The following is a 26,907-nucleotide window of genomic DNA, read 5'->3' on the forward strand; positions in this document are numbered from 1 at the left end:
GATGGATGGAAGTGTGGTACCCACTGTGACTATTATAACCTACCCAAACCAGAGACCCTGGGTGGATGGATGGAAGTGTATGGGAGATGTTATACCCACTGTGACTATTATAACCTACCCAAACCAGAGACCCTGGGTGGATGGATGGAAGTGTATGGGAGATGTTATACCCACTGTGACTATTATAACCTACCCAAACCAGAGACCCTGGGTGGGTGGATGGAAGTGTATGGGAGATGTTATACCCACTGTGACTATTATAACCTACCCAAACCAGAGACCCTGGGTGGATGGATGGAAGTGTATGGGAGATGTTATACCCACTGTGACTATTATAACCTACCCAAACCAGAGACCCTGGGTGGATGGATGGAAGTGTATGGGAGATGTTATACCCACTGTGACTATTATAACCTACCCAAACCAGAGACCCTGGGTGGATGGATGGAAGTGTATGGGAGATGTTATACCCACTGTGACTATTATAACCTACCCAAACCAGAGACCCTGGGTGGATGGATGGAAGTGTATGGGAGATGTTATACCCACTGTGACTATTATAACCTACCCAAACCAGAGACCCTGGGTGGATGGATGGAAGTGTATGGGAGATGTTATACCCACTGTGACTATTATAACCTACCCAAACCAGAGACCCTGGGTGGGTGGATGGAAGTGTATGGGAGATGTTATACCCACTGTGACTATTATAACCTACCCAAACCAGAGACCCTGGATGGATGGATGGAAGTGTATGGGAGATGTTATAACCAAACCAGAGACCCTGGGTGGATGGATGGAAGTGTATGGGAGATGTTATACCCACTGTGACTATTATAACCTACCCAAACCAGAGACCCTGGGTGGGTGGATGGAAGTGTATGGGAGATGTTATACCCACTGTGACTATTATAACCTACCCAAACCAGAGACCCTGGGTGGGTGGATGGAAGTGTATGGGAGATGTTATACCCACTGTGACTATTATAACCTACCCAAACCAGAGACCCTGGGTGGATGGATGGAAGTGTATGGGAGATGTTATACCCACTGTGACTATTATAACCTACCCAAACCAGAGACCCTGGACGGATGGATGGAAGTGTATGGGAGATGTTATACCCACTGTGACTATTATAACCTACCCAAACCAGAGACCCTGGGTGGATGGATGGAAGTGTATGGGAGATGTTATACCCACTGTGACTATTATAACCTACCCAAACCAGAGACCCTGGGTGGGTGGATGGAAGTGTATGGGAGATGTTATACCCACTGTGACTATTATAACCTACCCAAACCAGAGACCCTGGGTGGGTGGATGGAAGTGTATGGGAGATGTTATACCCACTGTGACTATTATAACCTACCCAAACCAGAGACCCTGGGTGGGTGGATGGAAGTGTATGGGAGATGTTATAACCAAACCAGAGACCCTGGGTGGATGGATGGAAGTGTATGGGAGATGTTATACCCACTGTGACTATTATAACCTACCCAAACCAGAGACCCTGGGTGGATGGATGGAAGTGTATGGGAGATGTTATACCCACTGTGACTATTATAACCTACCCAAACCAGAGACCCTGGGTGGATGGATGGAAGTGTATGGGAGACGTTATAACCAAACCAGAGACCCTGGGTGGGTGGATGGAAGTGTATGGGAGACGTTATAACCAAACCAGAGACCCTGGGTGGATGGATGGAAGTGTATGGGAGACGTTATAACCAAACCAGAGACCCTGGGTGGATGGATGGAAGTGTATGGGAGAGACTGTGTTATAAACCAAACCAGAGACCCTGGGTGGATGGATGGAAGTGTATGGGAGACGTTATAACCAAACCAGAGACCCTGGGTGGGTGGATGGAAGTGTATGGGAGACGTTATAACCAAACCAGAGACCCTGGGTGGGTGGATGGAAGTGTATGGGAGACGTTATAACCAAACCAGAGACCCTGGGTGGTGGATGGAAGTGTATGGGAGACGTTATAACCAAACCAGAGACCCTGGGTGGATGGATGGAAGTGTATGGGAGACGTTATAACCAAACCAGAGACCCTGGGTGGATGGATGGAAGTGTATGGGAGACGTTATAACCAAACCAGAGACCCTGGGTGGGTGGATGGAAGTGTATGGGAGACGTTATAACCAAACCAGAGACCCTGGGTGGGTGGATGGAAGTGTATGGGAGACGTTATAACCAAACCAGAGACCCTGGGTGGGTGGATGGAAGTGTATGGGAGACGTTATAACCAAACCAGAGACCCTGGATGGGTGGATGGAAGTGTATGGGAGACGTTATAACCAAACCAGAGACCCTGGGAGACGTTATAACCAAACCAGAGACCCTGGGTGGATGGAAGTGTATGGGAGACGTTATAACCAAACCAGAGACCCTGGGTGGGTGGATGGAAGTGTATGGGAGACGTTATAACCAAACCAGAGACCCTGGGTGGATGGAAGTGTATGGGAGACGTTATAACCAAACCAGAGACCCTGGGTGGGTGGATGGAAGTGTATGGGAGACGTTATAACCAAACCAGAGACCCTGGGTGGATGGAAGTGTATGGGAGACGTTATAACCAAACCAGAGACCCTGGGTGGGTGGATGGAAGTGTATGGAGACGTTATAACCAAACCAGAGACCCTGGGTGGATGGATGGAAGTGTATGGGAGACGTTATAACCAAACCAGAGACCCTGGGTGGGTGGATGGAAGTGTATGGGAGACGTTATAACCAAACCAGAGACCCTGGGTGGATGGATGGAAGTGTATGGGAGACGTTATAACCAAACCAGAGACCCTGGGTGGATGGATGGAAGTGTATGGGAGACGTTATAACCAAACCAGAGACCCTGGATGGATGGATGGATGGAAGTGTATGGGAGACGTTATAACCAAACCAGAGACCCTGGGTGGGTGGATGGAAGTGTATGGGAGACGTTATAACCAAACCAGAGACCCTGGGTGGATGGATGGAAGTGTATGGGAGACGTTATAACCAAACCAGAGACCCTGGGTGGGTGGATGGAAGTGTATGGGAGATGTTATACCCACTGTGACTATTATAACCTACCCAAACCAGAGACCCTGGGTGGATGGATGGAAGTGTATGGGAGACGTTATACCCACTGTGACTATTATAACCTACCCAAACCAGAGACCCTGGGTGGATGGATGGAAGTGTATGGGAGACGTTATACCCACTGTGACTATTATAACCTACCCAAACCAGAGACCCTGGGTGGATGGATGGAAGTGTAGAGGAGACGTTATAACCAAACCAGAAACAATGGACGGGTGTCGGCATTCACACACAAAAAGAAAAAAACTGAAAAGCACGAACCCCCGTATGTATAACCATCTGGAAAAGATGAGGGAATATGTCTCTTTAAAATCTACCAACATGTAGTTATTATCCCCAACCCATCTGGACAGGAGGAATACCTATGTACTTTAATCACTCTTTGACATGTACCTAATATCCCCTAACCCATCTGGACAGGAGGAACACCTATGTCTCTTTAATCACTCTACCTACATGTACCTAATATCCCCTAACCCATCTGGACAGGAGGAACACCTATGTCACTTTAATAACTCTACCTACATGTACCTAATATCCCCTAACCCATCTGGACAGGAGGAACACCTATGTCTCTTTAATCACTCTACCGACATGTACCTAATATCCCCTAACCCATCTGGACAGGAGGAACACCTATGTCACTTTAATAACTCTACCTACATGTGCCTAATATCCCCTAACCCATCTGGACAGGAGGAACACCTATGTCACTTTAATAACTCTACTGACATGTACCTAATATCCCCTAACCCATCTGGACAGGAGGAATACCTATGTCACTTTAATAACTCTACCGACATGTACCTAATATCCCCTAACCCATCTGGACAGGAGGAACACCTATGTCTCTTTAATCACTCTACCGACATGTACCTAATATCCCCTAACCCATCTGGACAGGAGGAACACCTATGTCACTTTAATAACTCTACCTACATGTACCTAATATCCCCTAACCCATCTGGACAGGAGGAATACCTATGTAAGAATGCTGTTCATTGACTACAGCTCAGCATTTAACACCATGGTACCCTCCAAACTCGTCATTAAGCTGGAGATCCGGGGACTCGACCCCGCCCTGTGCAACTGGGTCCTGGACTTCCTGATGCCCCCCACCCACCCAGGTGGTGAAGGTAGGAAACAACACCTCCACCCCACTGATCCTCAACACTGGGGCCCCACAAGGATGCGTTCTGTGCCCTCTCCTGTACTCCCTGTTTGCTGGCCATGCACTCCTCCAACTCAATCATCAAGTTTGCGGATGACACAACAGTGGTAGGCTTGATTACCAACAACGACGAGACGGCCTACAGGAAGGAGGTGAGGACTCTCTGAGTGTGGTGTCAGGAAAATAACCTCACACTCAACGTCAACAAAACTAAGGAGATGATTGTGGACTTCAGGAAACAGCAGAGGGAACACCCCCATCCACATCGATGGAACAGTAGTGGAGAGGGTAGCAAGTTTTAAGTTCCTCGGCATACACATCACAGACAAACTGAATTGGTCCACTCACACAGACAGCATCGTGAGGAAGGCGCAACAGCACCTCTTCAACCTCAGGAGGCTGAAGAAATTTGGCTTGTCACCAAAAGCACTCACAAACTTCTACAGATGCACAATCGAGAGCATCCTGGCGGGCTGTATCACCGCCTGGTACGGCAACTGCTCCGCCCTCAACCGTAAGGCTCTCCAGAGGGTAGTGAGGTCTGCACAACGCATCACCGGGGGCAAACTACCTGCCCTCCAGGACACCTACACAACCCGATGTCACAGGAAGGCCAAAAAAGATCATCAAGGACAGCAACCACCTGAGCCACTGCCTGTTCACCCCGCTATCATCCAGAAGGCGAGGTCAGTACAGGTGCATCAAAGCTGGGACCGAGAGACTGAAAAACAGCTTCTATCTCAAGGCCATCAGACTGTTAAACAGCCATCACTAGCACATTAGAGGCTGCTGCCTACACACTGACTCAAAATCATTGGCCACTTTTAACAAATGGATCACTAGTCACTTTATATAATGTTTACATATCTTGCATTACTCATCTCATATGTATATACTGTATACTATTCTACTGTATCTTAGTCTATGTATTACTCATCTCATATGTGTATACTGTATTCTATACTATTCTACTGTATCTTAGTCTATGTATTACTCATCTCATATGTATATACTATTCTACTGTATCTTAGTCTATGTATTACTCATCTCATATGTATATACTGTATTTTATACTATTCTACTGTATCTTAGTCTATGCATTACTCATCTCATATGTATATACTGTATTCTATACTATTCTACTGTATCTTAGTCTATGTATTACTCATCTCATATGTATATACTGTATACTATTCTACTGTATCTTAGTCTATGTATTACTCATCTCATATGTATATACTGTATTCTATTCTACTGTATCTTAGTCTATGCATTACTCATCTCATATGGATATACTTTATTCCAATCTACTGTATCTTAGTCTATGCATTACTCATCTCATATGTATATACTGTATTTTATACTATTCTACTGTATCTTAGTCTATGTATTACTCATCTCATATGTATATACTTTATTCCATTCTACTGTATCTTAGTCTATGTATTACTCATCTCATATGTATATACTGTATTCTATTCTACTGTATCTTAGTCTATGTATTACTCATCTCATATGTATATACTGTATTCTATTCTACTGTATCTTAGTCTATGTATTACTCATCTCATATGTATATACTGTATTCTATACTATTCTACTGTATCTTAGTCTATGTATTACTCATCTCATATGTATATACTGTATTTTATACCATCTTAGTCTATGCATTACTCATCTCATATGGATATACTTTATTCCAATCTACTGTATCTTAGTCTATGCATTACTCATCTCATATGTATATACTGTATTTTATACTATTCTACTGTATCTTAGTCTATGTATTACTCATCTCATATGTATATACTTTATTCCATTCTACTGTATCTTAGTCTATGTATTACTCATCTCATATGTGTATACTGTATTCTATACTATTCTACTGTATCTTAGTCTATGTATTACTCATCTCATATGTATATACTGTATTTTATACTATTCTACTGTATCTTAGTCTATGTATTACTCATCTCATATGGATATACTTTATTCCATTCTACTGTATCTTAGTCTATGTATTACTCATCTCATATGTATATACTCTATTCTACTGTATCTTAGTCTATGTATTACTCATCTCATATGTATATACTGTATTTTATACCATCTTAGCCTATGTATTACTCATCTCATATGTATATACTGTATTTTATACCATCTTAGCCTATGTATTACTCATCTCATATGTATATACTGTATTTTATACCATCTTAGCCTATGTATTACTCATCTCATATGTATATACTGTATTTTATACCATCTTAGCCTATGTATTACTCATCTCATATGTATATACTGTATTTTATACCATCTTAGCCTATGCATTACTCATCTCATATGTATATACTGTATTTTATACCATCTTAGCCTATGTATTACTCATCTCATATGTATATACTGTATTTTATACCATCTTAGCCTATGTATTACTCATCTCATATGTATATATATTTTATACCATCTTAGCCTATGTATTACTCATCTCATATGTATATATGTATTTTATACCATCTTAGCCTATGTATTACTCATCTCATATGTATATACTGTATTCTATTCTACTGTATCTTAGTCTATGCATTACTCATCTCATATGTATATACTGTATTTTATACTATTCTACTGTATCTTAGTCTATGTATTACTCATCTCATATGTGTATACTGTATTCTATACTATTCTACTGTATCTTAGTCTATGTATTACTCATCTCATATGTATATACTGTATTTTATACCATCTTAGCCTATGTATTACTCATCTCATATGTATATACTGTATTTTATACCATCTTAGCCTATGTATTACTCATCTCATATGTATATACTGTATTTTATACCATCTTAGCCTATGTATTACTCATCTCATATGTATATACTGTATTTTATACCATCTTAGCCTATGTATTACTCATCTCATATGTATATACTGTATTTTATACCATCTTAGCCTATGTATTACTCATCTCATATGTATATACTGTATTTTATACCATCTTAGCCTATGTATTACTCATCTCATATGTATATACTGTATTTTATACCATCTTAGCCTATGTATTACTCATCTCATATGTATATACTGTATTTTATACCATCTTAGCCTATGTATTACTCATCTCATATGTATATACTGTATTTTATACCATCTTAGCCTATGTATTACTCATCTCATATGTATATACTGTATTTTATACCATCTTAGCCTATGTATTACTCATCTCATATGTATATACTGTATTTTATACCATCTTAGCCTATGTATTACTCATCTCATATGTATATACTGTATTTTATACCATCTTAGCCTATGTATTACTCATCTCATATGTATATACTGTATTTTATACCATCTTAGCCTATGTATTACTCATCTCATATGTATATACTGTATTTTATACCATCTTAGCCTATGTATTACTCATCTCATATGTATATACTGTATTTTATACCATCTTAGCCTATGTATTACTCATCTCATATGTATATACTGTATTTTATACCATCTTAGCCTATGTATTACTCATCTCATATGTATATACTGTATTTTATACCATCTTAGCCTATGTATTACTCATCTCATATGTATATACTGTATTTTATACCATCTTAGCCTATGTATTACTCATCTCATATGTATATACTGTATTTTATACCATCTTAGCCTATGTATTACTCATCTCATATGTATATACTGTATTTTCTACCATCTTAGTCTATGTATTACTCATCTCATATGTATATACTGTATTTTATACCATCTTAGCCTATGTATTACTCATCTCATATGTATATACTGTATTTTATATTCTACTGTATCTTAGTCTATGTATTACTCATCTCATATGTATATACTGTATTCCATTCTACTGTATCTTAGTCTATGTATTACTCATCTCATATGTATATACTGTATTCTATTCCATCTTAGTCTATGTATTACTCATCTCATATGTATATACTGTATTTTATACCATCTTAGCCTATGTATTACTCATCTCATATGTATATACTGTATTTTATACCATCTTAGCCTATGTATTACTCATCTCATATGTATATACTGTATTTTATACCATCTTAGCCTATGTATTACTCATCTCATATGTATATACTGTATTTTATACCATCTTAGCCTATGTATTACTCATCTCATATGTATATACTGTATTTTATACCATCTTAGCCTATGTATTACTCATCTCATATGTATATACTGTATTTTATACCATCTTAGCCTATGTATTACTCATCTCATATGTATATACTGTATTTTATACCATCTTAGCCTATGTATTACTCATCTCATATGTATATACTGTATTTTATACCATCTTAGCCTATGTATTACTCATCTCATATGTATATACTGTATTTTATACCATCTTAGCCTATGTATTACTCATCTCATATGTATATACTGTACTATTCTACTGTATCTTAGTCTATGCATTACTCATCTCATATGTATATACTGTATCTATTCTACTGTATCTTAGTCTATGTATTACTCATCTCATATGTATATACTGTATTTTATACCATCTTAGTCTATGTATTACTCATCTCATATGTATATACTGTATTTTATACCATCTTAGCCTATGTATTACTCATCTCATATGTATATACTGTATTTTATACCATCTTAGCCTATGTATTACTCATCTCATATGTATATACTGTATTTTATACCATCTTAGCCTATGTATTACTCATCTCATATGTATATACTGTATTTTATACCATCTTAGCCTATGTATTACTCATCTCATATGTATATACTGTATTTTATACCATCTTAGCCTATGTATTACTCATCTCATATGTATATACTGTATTTTATACCATCTTAGCCTATGTATTACTCATCTCATATGTATATACTGTATTTTATACCATCTTAGCCTATGTATTACTCATCTCATATGTATATACTGTATTTTATACCATCTTAGCCTATGTATTACTCATCTCATATGTATATACTGTATTTTATACCATCTTAGCCTATGTATTACTCATCTCATATGTATATACTGTATTTTATACCATCTTAGCCTATGTATTACTCATCTCATATGTATATACTGTATTTTATACCATCTTAGCCTATGTATTACTCATCTCATATGTATATACTGTATTTTATACCATCTTAGCCTATGTATTACTCATCTCATATGTATATACTGTATTTTATACCATCTTAGCCTATGTATTACTCATCTCATATGTATATACTGTATTTTATACCATCTTAGCCTATGTATTACTTATCTCATATGTATATACTGTATTTTATACCATCTTAGCCTATGTATTACTCATCTCATATGTATATACTGTATTTTATACCATCTTAGCCTATGCATTACTCATCTCATATGTATATACTGTATTTTATACTATTCTACTGTATCTTAGTCTATGTATTACTCATCTCATATGTGTATACTGTATTTTATACCATCTTAGCCTATGTATTACTCATATCATATGTATATACTGTATTTTATACTATTCTACTGTATCTTAGTCTATGTATTACTCATCTCATATGTGTATACTGTATTTTATACCATCTTAGCCTATGTATTACTCATCTCATATGTATATACTGTATTTTATACCATCTTAGCCTATGTATTACTCATCTCATATGTATATACTGTATTTTATACCATCTTAGCCTATGTATTACTCATCTCATATGTATATACTGTATTTTATACCATCTTAGCCTATGTATTACTCATCTCATATGTATATACTGTATTTTATACCATCTTAGCCTATGTATTACTCATCTCATATGTATATACTGTATTTTATACCATCTTAGCCTATGTATTACTCATCTCATATGTATATACTGTATTTTATACCATCTTAGCCTATGTATTACTCATCTCATATGTATATACTGTATTTTATACCATCTTAGCCTATGTATTACTCATCTCATATGTATATACTGTATTTTATACCATCTTAGCCTATGTATTACTCATCTCATATGTATATACTGTATTTTATACCATCTTAGCCTATGTATTACTCATCTCATATGTATATACTGTATTTTATACCATCTTAGCCTATGTATTACTCATCTCATATGTATATACTGTATTTTATACCATCTTAGCCTATGTATTACTCATCTCATATGTATATACTGTATTTTATACCATCTTAGCCTATGTATTACTCATCTCATATGTATATACTGTATTTTATACCATCTTAGCCTATGTATTACTCATCTCATATGTATATACTGTATTTTATACCATCTTAGCCTATGTATTACTCATCTCATATGTATATACTGTATTTTATACCATCTTAGCCTATGTATTACTCATCTCATATGTATATACTGTATTTTATACCATCTTAGCCTATGTATTACTCATCTCATATGTATATACTGTATTTTATACCATCTTAGCCTATGTATTACTCATCTCATATGTATTTTACTGTATCTTAGCCTATGTATTATCATCTCATATGTATATACTGTATCTTATACCATCCTATGTATTACTCATCTCATATGTATATACTGTATTTTATACCATCTTAGTATCCTATGTATTACTCATCTCATATGTATATACTGTATTTTATACCATCTTAGCCTATGTATTACTCATCTCATATGTATATACTGTATTTTATACCATCTTAGCCTATGTATTACTCATCTCATATGTATATACTGTATTTTATACCATCTTAGCCTATGTATTACTCATCTCATATGTATATACTGTATTTTATACCATCTTAGCCTATGTATTACTCATCTCATATGTATATACTGTATTTTATACCATCTTAGCCTATGTATTACTCATCTCATATGTATATACTGTATTTTATACCATCTTAGCCTATGTATTACTCATCTCATATGTATATATGTATTTTATACCATCTTATACCATCTTGTATTACTCATCTCATATGTATATACTGTATTTTATACCATCTTAGCCTATGTATTACTCATCTCATATGTATATACTGTATTTTATACCATCTTAGCCTATGTATTACTCATCTCATATGTATATATGTATTCTATTCTACTGTATTTTATATCCATCTTAGCCTATGTATTACTCATCTCATATGTATATACTGTATTTTATACCATCTTAGCCTTTTACTCATCTCATATGTATATACTGTATTTTATACCATCTTAGCCTATGTATTACTCATCTCATATGTATATACTGTATTTTATACCATCTTAGCCTATGTATTACTCATCTCATATGTATATACTGTATTTTATACCATCTTAGCCTATGTATTACTCATCTCATATGTATATACTGTATTTTATACCATCTTAGCCTATGTATTACTCATCTCATATGTATATACTGTATTTTATACCATCTTAGCCTATGTATTACTCATCTCATATGTATATACTGTATTTTATACCATCTTAGCCTATGTATTACTCATCTCATATGTATATACTGTATTTTATACCATCTTAGCCTATGTATTACTCATCTCATATGTATATACTGTATTTTATACCATCTTAGCCTATGTATTACTCATCTCATATGTATATACTGTATTTTATACCATCTTAGCCTATGTATTACTCATCTCATATGTATATACTGTATTTTATACCATCTTAGCCTATGTATTACTCATCTCATATGTATATACTGTATTTTATACCATCTTAGCCTATGTATTACTCATCTCATATGTATATACTGTATTTTATACCATCTTAGCCTATGTATTACTCATCTCATATGTATATACTGTATTTTATACCATCTTAGCCTATGTATTACTCATCTCATATGTATATACTGTATTTTATACCATCTTAGCCTATGCTGCTCAGTCATCGTTCATCCATATATTTATATGTACATACATCCATTACTTAGATTTGTTTGTGTTTTTGTTCAACCTGATTATATTGACCCCCCCCTCCCCCAGAGCAGTCTGTTCAGAGGGATGTGTGTAGACTAGTGTCATTGTGTTCAACAGTGACTGATGGGTTCAACAGTGACTGATGGGTTCAACAGTAACTGATGGGTTCAACAGTGACTGATGGGTTCAACAGTAACTGATGGGTTCAACAGTAACTGATGGGTTCAACAGTAACTGATGGGTTATTGATGGGTTCAACAGTACTGATGGGTTAGCAGTCTGTTCAGAGGGACTGATGGGTTAGACTGAGTGTTCGTTGTGTTCAACAGTGACTGATGGGTTCAACAGTGACTGATGGGTTCAACAGTAACTGATGGGTTCAACAGTAACTGATGGGTTTAACTAGATGTTATTGTTATTGAACCCCCCTATAGCAGTCTGTTCAGAGGGATGTGTGTAGACTAGTGTCGTTGTGTTCAACAGTGACTGATGGGTTCAACAGTGACTGATGGGTTCAACAGTAACTGATGGGTTCAACAGTAACTGATGGGTTTAACAGTGACTGATGGGTTCAACAGTGACTGATGGGTTCAACAGTAACTGATGGGTTCAACAGTAACTGATGGGTTCAACAGTAACTGATGGGTTTAACTAGATGTTATTGACCCCCTGATAGCAGTCTGTTCAGAGGGATGTGTGTAACTACTATAGTGTTCAGAGGGAACAGTGACTGATGGGTTCAACAGTGACTGATGGGTTCAACAGTAACTGATGGGTTCAACAGTAACTGATGGGTTTAACTAGATGTTATTGACCCCCTATAGCAGTCTGTTCAGAGGGATGTGTGTAGACTAGTGTCGTTGGGTTCAACAGTAACTGATGGGTTCAACAGTAACTGATGGGTTCAACAGTAACTGATGGGTTCAACAGTAACTGATGGGTTCAACAGTAACTGATGGGTTTAACTAGATGTTATTGACCCCCTATAGCAGTCTGTTCAGAGGGATGTGTGTAGACTAGTGTCGTTGGGTTCAACAGTAACTGATGGGTTCAACAGTAACTGATGGGTTCAACAGTAACTGATGGGTTCAACAGTAACTGATGGGTTTAACTAGATGTTATTGACCCCCCCTATAGCAGTCTGTTCAGAGGGATGTGTGTAGACTAGTGTCGTTGGGTTCAACAGTAACTGATGGGTTCAACAGTAACTGATGGGTTCAACAGTAACTGATGGGTTCAACAGTAACTGATGGGTTCAACAGTAACTGATGGGTTTAACTAGATGTTATTGACCCCCCCTATAGCAGTCTGTTCAGAGGGATGTGTGTAGACTAGTGTCGTTGGGTTCAACAGTAACTGATGGGTTCAACAGTAACTGATGGGTTCAACAGTAACTGATGGGTTCAACAGTGACTGATGGGTTCAACAGTGACTGATGGGTTCAACAGTAACTGATGGGTTTAACTAAGATGGGTTGACCCCCTAAGGCAGTCTGTTCAGAGGGATGTGTGTGTTAGACTAGTGTCTGATGGGTTCAACAGTAACTGATGGGTTCAACAGTAACTGATGGGTTCAACAGTAACTGATGGGTTTAACTAGATGTTATTGACCCCCCTAAGGCAGTCTGTTCAGAGGGATGTGTGTAGACTAGTGTCGTTGGGTTCAACAGTAACTGATGGGTTCAACAGTAACTGATGGGTTCAACTGATGGGTTCAACTGATGGGTTCAACAGTAACTGATGGGTTTAACTAGATGTTATTGACCCCCTAAGGCAGTCTGTTCAGAGGGATGTGTGTAGACTAGTGTCGTTGGGTTCAACAGTAACTGATGGGTTCAACAGTAACTGATGGGTTTACTGATGGGTTCAACAGTAACTGATGGGTTCAACAGTAACTGATGGGTTCAACAGTGACTGATGGGTTCAACAGTAACTGATGGGTTCAACAGTGACTGATGGGTTCAACAGTAACTGATGGGTTCAACAGTGACTGATGGGTTCAACAGTGACTGATGGGTTCAACAGTAACTGATGGGTTCAACAGTAACTGATGGGTTCAACAGCAGCAGAGCCTTTGGAGCCAGAGACAGATAAACATAGATATGGCCAGCTTTACAAATGGTACACAATTCCCTATTTAGTGCACTACTTTTGACCAGAAGCCTATGGGGCTAGTAGTGCACTAGATAGGGAATAGGGTTCCATTTGGAACAAACACGTATGACTGTGAACGGAGGCTCATTACAGCACATCAGTGTTCTGTTACCCAGAGTTCCACATGGCTGCTGAACGGAGCAGAGCAGGGAAGCAGTGCATTGTGGGGTTAATGATACGGAATGAGAGGGAAACACAACACACCAACACCTTTCTCTCTCTCTCTCTCTCTCTCTCTCTCTCTCTCTCTCTCTCTCTCTCTCTCTCTCTCTCCTCTCTCTCTCTCTCTCTGTCTCTCTCTCTCTCTCTCTCTCTCTCTCTCTCTCTCTCTCTCTCTCTCTCTCTCTGTCTCTCTCTCTCTCTCTCTCTCTCTCTCTCTCTCTCTCTCTGTTCTCTCTCTCTCTCTCTCCCTCTTCTCTCTCTCTCTTCTCTCTCTGTTTCTCCTTTCTCTCTCTCTCTCTCTCTGTCTCTCTCTCTCTCTCTCTCTCTCTCTCTCTCTCTCTCTCTCTCTCTCTCTCTCTCTCTCTCTCTCTCTCTCTCTCTCTCTCTCTCTCTCTCTCTGTCTCTCTCTCTCTCTCTCTCTCCCTCTCTCTCTCTCTCTCTCTCTCTCTCTCTCTCACTCTTTCTCTCTCTCTCTCTCTCTCTCTCTCTCTGTCTCTCTCTCTCTCTCTCTCTCTCTCTCTGTCTCTCTCTCTCTCTCTCTCTGTTTCTCTCTCTCTCTCTCTCTCTCTCTCTCTCTCTCTCTCTCTTCTCTCTCTCTCTCTCTCTCTCTGTTCTCTCTCTCTCTCTCTCTCTCTCTCTCTCTCTCTCTCTCTCTCTCTCTCTCCCTCTCTCTCTCTCTCTCTCTCTCTCTCTCTCTCTCTGTCTCCCTCTCTCTCTCTCTCTCTCTCTCTCTCTCTCTCTCTCTCTCTCTCTCTCTGTCTCTCTCTCTCTCTCCTCTCTCTCTGTTTCTCTCTCTCTCTCTCTCTCTCTCTCTCCTCTCTCTCTCTAGGTCTCAGTAACATCATCGGCATCATCGTCTACATCTCGGCTAACTCTGGCGACCCGGTCAGAGCGACAGTAAGAAGAGTTACTCGTACGGCTGGTCCTTCTACTTCGGGCGTTGTCCTTCATCATGGCAGAGATGGTGGGCGTTCTGGCCGTCCACATGTTTATAGAGAAACACCGGAAGCAGAGGGCCAAGTCTCGCACCGAACTCATCAAGAAATCAGCGTTCAGCCGTATCCCGTCTTACCGTTACCGTTTCCGCCGTCGCTCCAGCATCCGATCCTCCGAGGCGCCCAGCCGGGATGCTTCTCCCATCGGGAAGGGGGGTTACACCGGCCCGGGAACAGCCTCTGACCTCCCCATGTACACACTCACCCCCCGCGAAGCCGGATCTAAGGCCGTCATGGGGGGAGTGCTCAATTCAGAGAGGGAGTTTCTACAGGGCGGTACTCTGGCCAATACCAAGGACTACGGCAAAGACGCGGCCAATAGGAGAACCACGCCCGTCTGAGGGAGGCGGGGCCAAGGAGTTGATTGGATGGGAGATAGATGATGATAATGATGATGAGAGACAGTGAGGGAGGAAGAGGCATTTTGAACTTTGACCTCTCTGCAACCTCCAGGGATAATTGGCAAAGGATTGAAATTAGACGTTGGTTCCTAACCACAGATCTAGGATCAGATTCCCCTTTTAAAACCCCTTAACCTCCGCCCCTAGTGGGGGGGAATTACCCCTTAACCACATCCCCTAGTGGAGGGGGGGGGTGGGCACTACCCTTTAACCTCATCCTATAGTGGAGGGGGGGGTAACTACCCCTTAACATCATCCCCTAGTGGGGGGAAACTACCCCTTAACCTCATCCCCTAGTGGAGGGGGTACTACCCCTTAACCTCATCCCCTAGTGGAGGGGGGCACTACCCCTTAACCTCATCCCCTAGTGGAGGGGGTACTACCCCTTAACCTCATCCCCTAGTGGAGGGGTGGGCACTACCCCTTAACCTCATCCCCTAGTGGAGGGGGAAACTACCCCTTAACCTCATCCCTAGTGGAGGGGTGGGCACTACCCCTTAACCTCATCCCCTAGTGGAGGCACTACCCCTTAACCTCATCCCCTAGTGGAGGGGTGGGCACTACCCCTTAACCTCATCCCCTAGTGGAGGGGTGGGCACTACCCTTAACCTCATCCCCTAGTGGGGGCACTACCCCTTAACCTCATCCCCTAGTGGAGGGGGGGCACTACCCCTTAACCTCATCCCCATGGGGGGCCCCTAACCTCATCCCCTAGTGGAGGGGTGGGCACTACCCCTTAACCTCATCCCCTAGTGGGGCACTACCCTTAACCTCATCCCCTAGTGGAGGGGGGCACTACCCCTTAACCTCATCCCCTAGTGGAGGGGGGCAACTTAAACTCATCCCCTAGTGGAGGGGTGGTTAACTATCCCCTGGGCACTAACCTCATCCCCTAGTGGAGTGGGGGGTGGGGGGCACTACCCCCTTAACCTCATCCCCTAGTGGGGGGCACTACCACTTAACCTCATCCCCTAGTGGAGGGGGGGGCACTACCACTTAAACTCATCCCCTAGTGGAGGGGTAACCCCTTAACCTCATCCCCTAGTGGAGGGGGCACTACCCCTTAACCTCATCCCCTAGTGGAGGGGTGGGCACTACCCCTTAACCTCATCCCCTAGTGGGGGCACTACCCCTTAACTCATCCCCTACTGGAGGGGTGTGGGGGGCACTACCCCTTAACCTCATCCCCTAGTGGAGGGGGAACTACCCCTTAACCTCATCCCCTAGTGCAGGGGGCAGTAGTGGGGCACTACCCCTTAACCTCATCCCCACACCTCATCCCCTAGTGGGGGGTACTACCCCTTAACCTCATCCCCTAGTGGGGGGCACTACCACTTAACCTTCCCCTAGTGGGGGCACTACCCCTTAACCTCATCCCCTAGTTTAAACCTCATCCCCTAGTGGGGGGCACTACCCCTTAACCTCATCCCCTAGTGGAGGGGCACTACCCTTAACCTCATCCCCTAGTGGGGGGCACTACCCCTTAACCTCATCCCCTAGTGCAGGGGGCACTACCCCTTAACCTCATCCCCTAGTGGGGGGCACTACCCTTAACCTCATCCCCTAGTGGAGGGGGGCACTACCCCTTAACCTCATCCCCTAGTGGGGGCACTACCCTAACCTCATCCCCAGTAACCTCAACCCCTAGTGGAGGGGAACTACCCCTTAACCTCATCCCCTAGTGGAGGGGGGGGGGGCACTACCCCTTAACCTCATCCCCTAGTGGAGGGGGGGGCACTACCCCTTAACCTCATCCCCTAGTGGAGGGGTGGGCACTACCCCTTAACCTCATCCCCTAGTGGAGGGGTGGGCACTACCCCTTAACCTCATAACCTCATCCCCTAGTGGAGGGGGGCACTACCCTTAACCTCATCCCCTAGTGGAGGGGGGCACTACCCCTTAACCTCATCCCCTAGTGGAGGGGGGCACTAACCCATCCCCTAGTGGAAACTACCCCTTAACCTCATCCCCTAGTGGAGGGGGGCACTACCCCTAACCTCATAACCTCCCCTAGTGCAGGGGGCTGGGCACTACTGGTGAGTTGCTACCCACCCCTGTCCTAGAGGACTGTGAGTTGCTGCCCACCCCCTGTACTAGAGGACTGTGAGTTGCACCCCTGTACTAGAGGACTGTGAGTTGTTTCCCCCTGTAGTAGAGGACTGTGAGTTGCACCCCTGTACTAGAGGACTGTGAGTTGTTGCCCACCCCTGTACTAGAGGACTGTGAGTTGCACCCCCTGTACTAGAGGACTGTGAGTTGCATCCCCTGCACTAGAGGACTATGAGTTGTTGCCCACCCCTGTACTAGAGGACTGTGAGTTGTTGCCCCCTGTACTAGAGGACTGTGAGTTGCACCCTCTGTACTAGAGGACTGTGAGTTGCTGCCCACCCCTGTACTAGAGGACTGTGAGTTGTTGTCCACCCCTGTACTAGAGGACTGTGAGTTGCACCCCTGTACTAGAGGACTGTGAGTTGTTGCCCACCCCTGTACTAGAGGACTGTGAGTTGTTGTCCACCCCTGTACTAGAGGAGAGGACTGTACTAGAGGTGAGTTGCACCCCTGTACTAGAGGACTGTGAGTTGCACCCCCTGTACTAGAGGACTGTGAGTTGTTGACCACCCCTGTACTAGAGGACTGTGAGTTGTTGCCCACCCCCTGTACTAGAGGACTGTGAGTTGCATCCCCTGTACTAGAGGACTGTGAGTTGCATCCCCTGTACTAGAGGACTGTAGAGGACTGTGAGTTGCTGCACCCCCTGAACTAGAGGACTGTGAGTTGCTGTCCACCCCCTGTACTAGAGGACTGTGAGTTACTGCCCCTGAACTAGAGGACTGTGAGTTGCTGCCCACCCCCTGAACTAGAGGACTGTGAGTTGCTGCCCACCCCTGTACTAGAGGACTGTGAGTTGCTGCCCACCCCTGTACTAGAGGACTGTGAGTTGCTGCCCACCCCTGTACTAGAGGACTGTGAGTTGCTGCCCACCCCCTGTACTAGAGGACTGTGAGTTGCTGCCCACCCCTGAACTAGAGGACTGTGAGTTGCTGCCCACCCCTGTACTAGAGGACTGTGAGTTGCACCCCTGTACTAGAGGACTGTGAGTTGCTGCCCACCCCTGTACTAGAGGACTGTACTGAGACTATGAGTTGCATCCCCTGTACTAGAGGACCATGCCCCCTGTACTAGAGGACTGTGAGTTGCTGCCCCCTGTACTAGAGGACTGTGAGTTGCTGCTCACCCCCTGTACTAGAGGACTGTGAGTTGCTGCCCACCCCTGTACCAGAGGACTGTGAGTTGTTGCCCACCACCTGTACTAGAGGACTGTGAGTTGTTGCCCACCACCTATACTAGAGGACTGTGAGTTGTTGCCCCCTATACTAGAGGACTGTGAGTTGCTGCCCACCCCTGTACTAGAGGACTGTGAGTTGCATCCCCTGTACTAGAGGACTGTGAGTTGCTGCCCACCCCTGTACTAGATGACTGTGAGTTGCATCCCCTGTACTAGAGGACTGTGAGTTGCTGTCCACCCCTGTACTAGAGGACTGTGAGTTCCTGCCCACCCCCTGAACTAGAGGACTGTGAGTTGTTGTTACTACAGGACTGTGAGTTGCTGCCCACCCCTGTACTAGAGGACTGTGAGTGTTGCACCCCTGTACTAGAGGACTGTGAGTTGCTGCCCACCCCTGTACTAGAGGACTGTGAGTTGCACCCCTGTACTAGAGGACTGTGAGTTGTTGCCCCTGTACTAGAGGACTGTGAGTTGCTGCCCACCCCTGTACTAGAGGACTGTGAGTTGCACCCCCTGTACTAGAGGACTGTGAGTTGCTGCCCACCCCTGTACTAGAGGACTGTGAGTTGCTGCCCCCTGTACTAAAGGACTGTGAGTTGCTGCCCAGCCCTGTACTAGAGGACTGTGAGTTGCTGCCCATCCCCTGTACTAGCAGACTGTGAGTTGTTGTACTAGAGGACTGTGAGTTGCTGCCCCTGTACTAGAGGACTGTGAGTTGTTGCCCCCTGCACTAGAGGACTGTGAGTTGTTGCCCCCCCCTGTACTAGAGGACTGTGAGTTGCTGCCCTGTGAGTTCCCCTGTACTAGAGGACTGTGAGTTGTTGCCCCTGCACTAGAGGACTGTGAGTTGTTGCCCCCTGTACTAGAGGACTGTGAGTTGCTGCCCACCCCTGTACTAGAGGACTGTGAGTTGCTGCCCACCCCTGTACTAGAGGACTGTGAGTTGTTGCACCCCTGTACTAGAGGACTGTGAGTTGCTGCCCACCCCCTGTACTAGAGGACTGTGAGTTGCTGCCCCCCTGTGAGTTGCACCCCCTGTACTAGAGGACTGTGAGTTGCTGCCCACCCCTGTACTAGAGGACTGTGAGTTGTTGCCCCTGTACTAGAGGACTGTGAGTTGCTGCCCACCCCCTGTACTAGAGGACTGTGAGTTGCTGCCCACCCCCTGTACTAGAGGACTGTGAGTTGCACCCCTGTACTAGAGGACTGTGGGTAGGGGATGTAGGGTCACTAGGGTATGAAGACAGATCAGTGGTTAGGACCAGCCACTATCTACTCCAGGTGAGGGAGGGTCGACAAGAGGAGGGGACCCGTTTGAGCTTTTGAACTTTGAACTGTGAACTTTAACCCCTGGCCTCAGTAGCAGGGAGCACTGAGAGGCTTCCACTCCTTCTCTGTTTATATCTATATCAGTTCTTAGGGGTTTTGTAAAATCCCCAGGTTTTCCCAGAATTCCTGATTGGTTGGTCGGGCTCGGGATTCCCTCCTGATTCCAGGAATCTTCCAACCAGGATTTCTGGAAACGTGAGAATGTGCGGTGGGAGGGGGGTTAACCAGAATTTCCCAACCCTACCGGTTATATTTCACTGAACAAATTGACCCAACCCTGCCTTAACTCCTGATCTAGGATCAGTTTTTCCTTCTGCCCTCAATTGGTAAAGGTAAGGGAGGACAGTCAGAAGACCTTATGGGGTTGCACAATTCTGGCAACTTTCCCCCCCAAAATTCCCAGGTTTTCCAGAAACCCCAGTGGGAGGAATCTAGGATTTTCTAGGATTTCTGGGAAAGTTACAGGGATATTTTAAACCACAAGGACAGCTGATCTTAGATTTTGTGGATAGGAGGTTAACTTTAACCTGGAGTATATTAAACTCTTAGATGGTAAATGTTAGATAATTGGTGCTTCCTTCTTCTCTTTACTCCCTCATACCAGTCTGTCACTTCCTGTCCTTCTCACCAGTCTGTCACTTCCTGTCCTTCTTATCTTTACTCCCTCATACCAGTCTGTCACTTCCTGTGTTTCTTCTCACCAGTCTGTCACTTCCTGTCCTTCTCATCTTTTTCACCTGAAACTCTTTAAAAAAAAACATATGTTGTCTGTACGTCTACCTGCCCTCACCCTCACTCACACTCCCATCCCTCACCCCCATCTCTCCTCCCCATTCCACATCCCCCTCCCTCACTCTTACCCCAATCCCTCACCCCTCCTCACCCTCTGTCCCTCCTACATCACCCCTCATCACCCTCTGTCCCTTCTCCCTCACCCCTCCTCAACCTCTGTCTCTCCTCCCTCCCCATTTCCTATATCTCTGTCCCTGGTCCCTCACCCCTCCTCACCCTCTATCCCTTCTCCCACACCCCTCCTCACCCTCTGTCCCTCCTACCTCACCCCTCCTCACCCTCTGTCTCTCCTACCTCACCCTCTGTCCCTCCTCCATTCTCCCTCACCCCTCCTCACCCCTCCTCACCCTCTGTCCCTCCTACCTCACCCCTCCTCATCCTCTGTCCCTCCTACCTCACCCCTCCTCACCCTCTGTCCTACTCCCTTCACCCTCACCCCTCCTCACCCTCTGTCCCTCCTACCTCACCCCTCCTCGCCCTCTGTCCCTCCTCCCTTCTCCCTCACCCCTCCTCACCCTCTGTCTCTCCTACCTCACCATTCATCACCCTCTGTCCCTTCTCCCTCACCCCTCCTCACCCGTCCTCACCCTCCTCACCCTCTGTCCCTTCTCCCTCACCCCTCCTCACCCATCCTCACCCTCTTTCCCTTCTCCCTCACCCCTCCTCCCTCACCCGTCCTCACCCTCCTCACCCTCTGTCCCTTCTCCCTCACCCCTCCTCCTTCACCCCTCCTCACCCTCTGTCCCTGCTCCCTCACCCCCTCCTCCCCCATTCCAAGAGCTTTCTGTAAACCAGGTCCTTATTGTCCTTCACTGTCACTTGTAGAGTAGAACTTGACGTGTTTTAAAGACAATGTGTTATAATGTTATAATATAATGTTATAATGTTATAATATAATGTTATAATATAATGTTATAATATAATGTTATAATGTTGGCTCAACGTGGGACACCTGGAGAGATGTGCATGAATAGAAGGAAGGATGTATTTGTAGAGTATTGGAATGGGGCCCGTGGGAAGGAAGGATGTATTTGTAGAGTATTGGAATGGGGCCCTTGAGTTATTCACAGAAATTATGCTCCATCTTCTCAGCTGTCTCTCCTTCTCTCTCCCCTTCCTCTCTCCTTTTCTCTTTCTCTCTCTTCTCTCTCTCCTTTTCCCCCTCTCTCTCTCCCCCTCCTCTCTCCCCCTCCTATCTCTCCCCCTCCTATCTCTCCCCCTCCTATCTCTACCCCCTCCTCTCTCTTTCTCTCTCTCCCCCTTCTCTTTCTCTCTACACTGCCAGTCGTTCTATTCTCATGCCCAGACAATCACCACAGCCCACTTCAGTTCATCTAGCGACTCCTCATCCGTCATACATGTGGAAAGCTGTGTGTCAACCGTCATACATGTTACATACTGTACCTGACATGTTACATGTTACATACTGTACCTGACATGTTACATGTTACATACTGTACCTGACATGTTACATGTTACATACTGTACCTGACATGTTACATGTTACATACTGTACCTGACATGTTACATGTTACATACTGTACCTGACATGTTACATGTTACATACTGTACCTGACATGTTACATGTTAGATACTGTACCTGACATGTTACAGAGATACATACTGTACCTGACATGTTAGAGAGAAAGAGAGAGGAATAGGAAGAGGGAGAGATGAAAGAGACAGAGGGAGAGGGAGAGGGAAGAGAGAGAAGAGAGAGAGAGAGAGACTAGGAGAGAGAGAAAGAGGGAAAGGAGAGAGATGAGAGGAGAGAGAGAGAGAGACATAGAGAGAGGGAGAGGGAGATAGAGGAGAGAGAGAGGAGGAGGAGAGAGAGAATAGAGAGGGAGAGAGAGAGAGGAGAGAAGGAGAGAGAGAGAGAGGGGAGGGAGAAGAGAGAGAGAGGGGAGAGAGGGGAGAGAGAGAGATGGAGAGACAGAGAGAGAGGACATAGAGAGAAGAGAGAGAAGAGAGAGAGAGAGAGAGAGAGACTAGAGAGAGAGAGAGGAGAGGGACAGAGGGAGAGAGACAGAGAGAGAGAGAGAGAGAGAGAGACATAGAGAGAGGGACAGAGGAAGAGAGAGAGGGGGACTAGAGAGAGAGAGACATAGAGAGAGGGAGAGGGGAAGAGAGAGAGAGACAGAGGGACTAGAGAGAGAGAGAGAGAGGGACAGAGAGGAGACAGAGAGAGAGAGAGAGAGAGACAGAGAGAGGGACAGAGGAAGAGAGAGAGAGGGACTAGAGAGAGGGACATAGAGGAGAGAGAGAGAGGGAGAGAGAGAGAGAGACAGAGAGAGAGGGACAGAGGAAGAGAGAGAGAGAGAGAGAGACAGAGAGAGGGACAGAGAGGGACAGAGGAAGAGAGAGGACAGAGAGAGAGAGAGAGAGAGAGAGAGAGAGGAGAGAGAGGGACAGAGAGAGAGAGAGAGAGAGAGAGAGACAGAGAGAGGGACAGAGAGAGAGAGAGAGAGAGAGAGAGAGAGAGACAGAGAGAGAGAGAGAGGGACAGAGAGAGAGAGAGAGAGAGAGAGAGAGAGAGAGAGAGAGAGAGACATAGAGGAGAGACAGAGGAAGAGAGAGAGACATAGAGAGAGGACAGACAGAGGAAGAGAGAATAGAGAGAGAGAGAGATCATGAGAAGAGAGAATACATAGACAGAGACAGAGAAGGAAGAGAGAACTGTCTGCATTATGTGTCTATCCCCTTCTCTCTAAACGTTGACAAGTGTTTCATAGTGTAATGAACCATGAAAACAACACTAAGTTGACGATACAAATAGTCCACTTCTATCATGATAAATAACGTGAATAATAAAGTTGTTTTAAAGTCTCTAAACTGTCTCAGTTATCATGCTGTGCTCTATACTCTATACCATTGCAACGTGCTAATGATTTTAGGGGGAAGTGGGGAGATCGGTTAAATTAGCATTTGTTAGCTTACATACCAATAGCACTAAACTAGCATTGTTACATACATACTTATAGCGAGTGAAATGCTAATGATTTTAGCTTAACATGTACGTAACACCATTCACCTTGAATTAGCATCGTTTAGTGAAGGTACATATCGCGTTAAATTAGCATTTGTTAGCTTACATACCAATAGCACTAAATTAGCATTGTTAGCATACATACTTATAGCGCTAAATTATGTCATGCTAGACTACGCCCCTCAACCTCAAGCCACGCTATGTAATGCTAGGCTATGCTATGTAATGCTAGGTGGCTACACTATGTAATGCTAGGCTATGCTATGTAATGCTAGGTGGCTACACTATGTAATGCTAGGCTATGCTATGTAACGCTACACTACGCCACTCAACTTCAAGCCAAAGTGACGACAACACATATCAAATGTTCAAACGCCATAATGAACCATACAAGGATTTACAATCCCAACAGTTATAATACTGAGTTTGGGTAATCTAATCCCAACAGTTATAATACTGAGTTTGGGTAATCCCAACAGTTATAATACTGAGTTTGGGTAATCCCAACAGTTATATTACTGAGTTTGGGTAATACTAATCCCAACAGTTATAATACTGAGTTTGGGTAATCCCAACAGTTATAATACTGAGTTTGGGTAATCCCAACAGTTATAATACTGAGTTTGGGTAATCTAATCCCAACAGTTATAATACTGAGTTTGGGTAATCCCCATACAGTAATATATTACTGAGTTTGGGTAATCTAATCCCAACAGTTATAATACTGAGTTTGGGTAATCCCAACAGTTATAATACTGAGAGTTTCCCAACAGTTATAATACTGAATCCCAACAGTTATAATACTGAGTTTGGGTAATCCCAACAGTTATAATACTGAGTTTGGGTAATCCCAACAGTTATAATACTGAGTTTGGGTAATCTAATCCCAACAGTTATATTACTGAGTTTGGGTAATCTAATCCCAACAGTTATAATACTGAGTTTGGGTAATCTAATCCCAACAGTTATATTACTGAGTTTGGGTAATCTAATCCCAACAGTTATAATACTGAGTTTGGGTAATCTAATCCCAACAGTTATAATAATGAGTTTGGGTAATCCCAACAGTTATAATACTGAGTTTGGGTAATCCCAACAGTTATATTACTGAGTTTGGGTAATCCCAACAGTTATATTACTGAGTTTGGGTAATCCCAACAGTTATTACTGAGTTTGGGTAATCCCAACAGTTATATTACTGAGTTTGGGTAATCTAATCCCAACAGTTATAATACTGAGTTTGGGTAATCCCAACAGTTATAATACTGAGTTTGGGTAATCTAATCCCAACAGTTATAATACTGAGTTTGGGTAATCTAATCCCAACAGTTATAATACTGAGTTTGGGTAATCTAATCCCAACAGTTATAATACTGAGTTTGGGTAATCCCAACAGTTATAATACTGAGTTTGGGTAATCTAATCCCAACAGTTATAATACTGAGTTTGGGTAATCCCAACAGTTATAATACTGAGTTTGGGTAATCTAATCCCAACAGTTATAATACTGAGTTTGGGTAATCTAATCCCAACAGTTATAATACTGAGTTTGGGTAATCTAATCCCAACAGTTATATTACTGAGTTTGGGTAATCCACAACAGTTATAATACTGAGTTTGGGTAAATTATGTTACACACACACACACACACACACACACACACACACACACACACACACACACACACACACACACACACACACACCTCCAGCCAGTCAATGTGATCCAACACTGAGATGTGATAAAGTACACATTTTACTTAGTCCAAGATCCCAAAGTATTATGATACATTATATATAATATACAGTTATATATATATATATATATAGTTTGGGTAATCTATCCCCATATATATATATATATATATATATATATATATATATAAAGACAGAAATAATATTATATACAGTACTTAGAAATTAAAACCATTTTTTTAAAGAGTCAGTAGTCTTTATTTGTGTACTGTATGTGTCACGCCTTAACCGTAGAGAGCTTTATATGTCTCTATTGTGGTTTGGTCAGGGTGTGATTTGGGTGGGCATTCTTTGTCCCCTTTTCTATGATGTGTATTTCTATGTTTTGGCCGGGTATGGTTCTCAATCAGAGGCAGCTGTCTATCGTTGTCTCTGATTGAGAACCATACTTAGGTAGCTTTTTCCCCACAGGGTTTTGTGGGTAGTTGTTTTCTGTCTAGTTTCGTTTCCTTACAGAACTGTTCGTTTGTCCTCTTTGTTATTTTTTTTGTTCAAGTGTTCTGATTTAATAAAATATCATGAACACGTACCACACTGTGCTTTGGTCCAGTCATTGACAGGAAGAGGATTGTTACAGTATGTGCCCTCTCTCCCCCTCGGCCCTCTCTCCCCTCTTTCTCCTCTCTCTCTCCCCCTCGGCCCCCTCGGCCCTCTCTCTCTCTCCCCTTCGGCCCTTTCTCTCTCTCCCCTCTTTCTCCTCTCTCTACAAACATTGATAAACCCCCATATCTGTTGGGTAAAAATACCACAGTGTACCATCACAGCAGCAAGATCTGTGGCCTGTTGCAATGAGAAAAGAGCAACCAGCGAAGAACAAACAACATTGTAAATACAACCCATATTTATCTGCTTATT

At 43.0% G+C, this 26,907-nt stretch overlaps 1 pseudogene; it reads left to right on the top strand.

Moving 5' to 3' along the window:
* LOC121843833 overlaps nucleotides 1–16,346 on the top strand; it is a 62,970-nt pseudogene extending 46,624 nt beyond the window's left edge.
* The last annotated feature ends 10,561 nt before the right edge of the window (nucleotides 16,347–26,907 follow it).

Source organism: Oncorhynchus tshawytscha, unplaced genomic scaffold (genome assembly GCF_018296145.1).
Source record: "Oncorhynchus tshawytscha isolate Ot180627B unplaced genomic scaffold, Otsh_v2.0 Un_contig_11237_pilon_pilon, whole genome shotgun sequence".
NCBI lineage: Eukaryota > Metazoa > Chordata > Actinopteri > Salmoniformes > Salmonidae > Oncorhynchus > Oncorhynchus tshawytscha.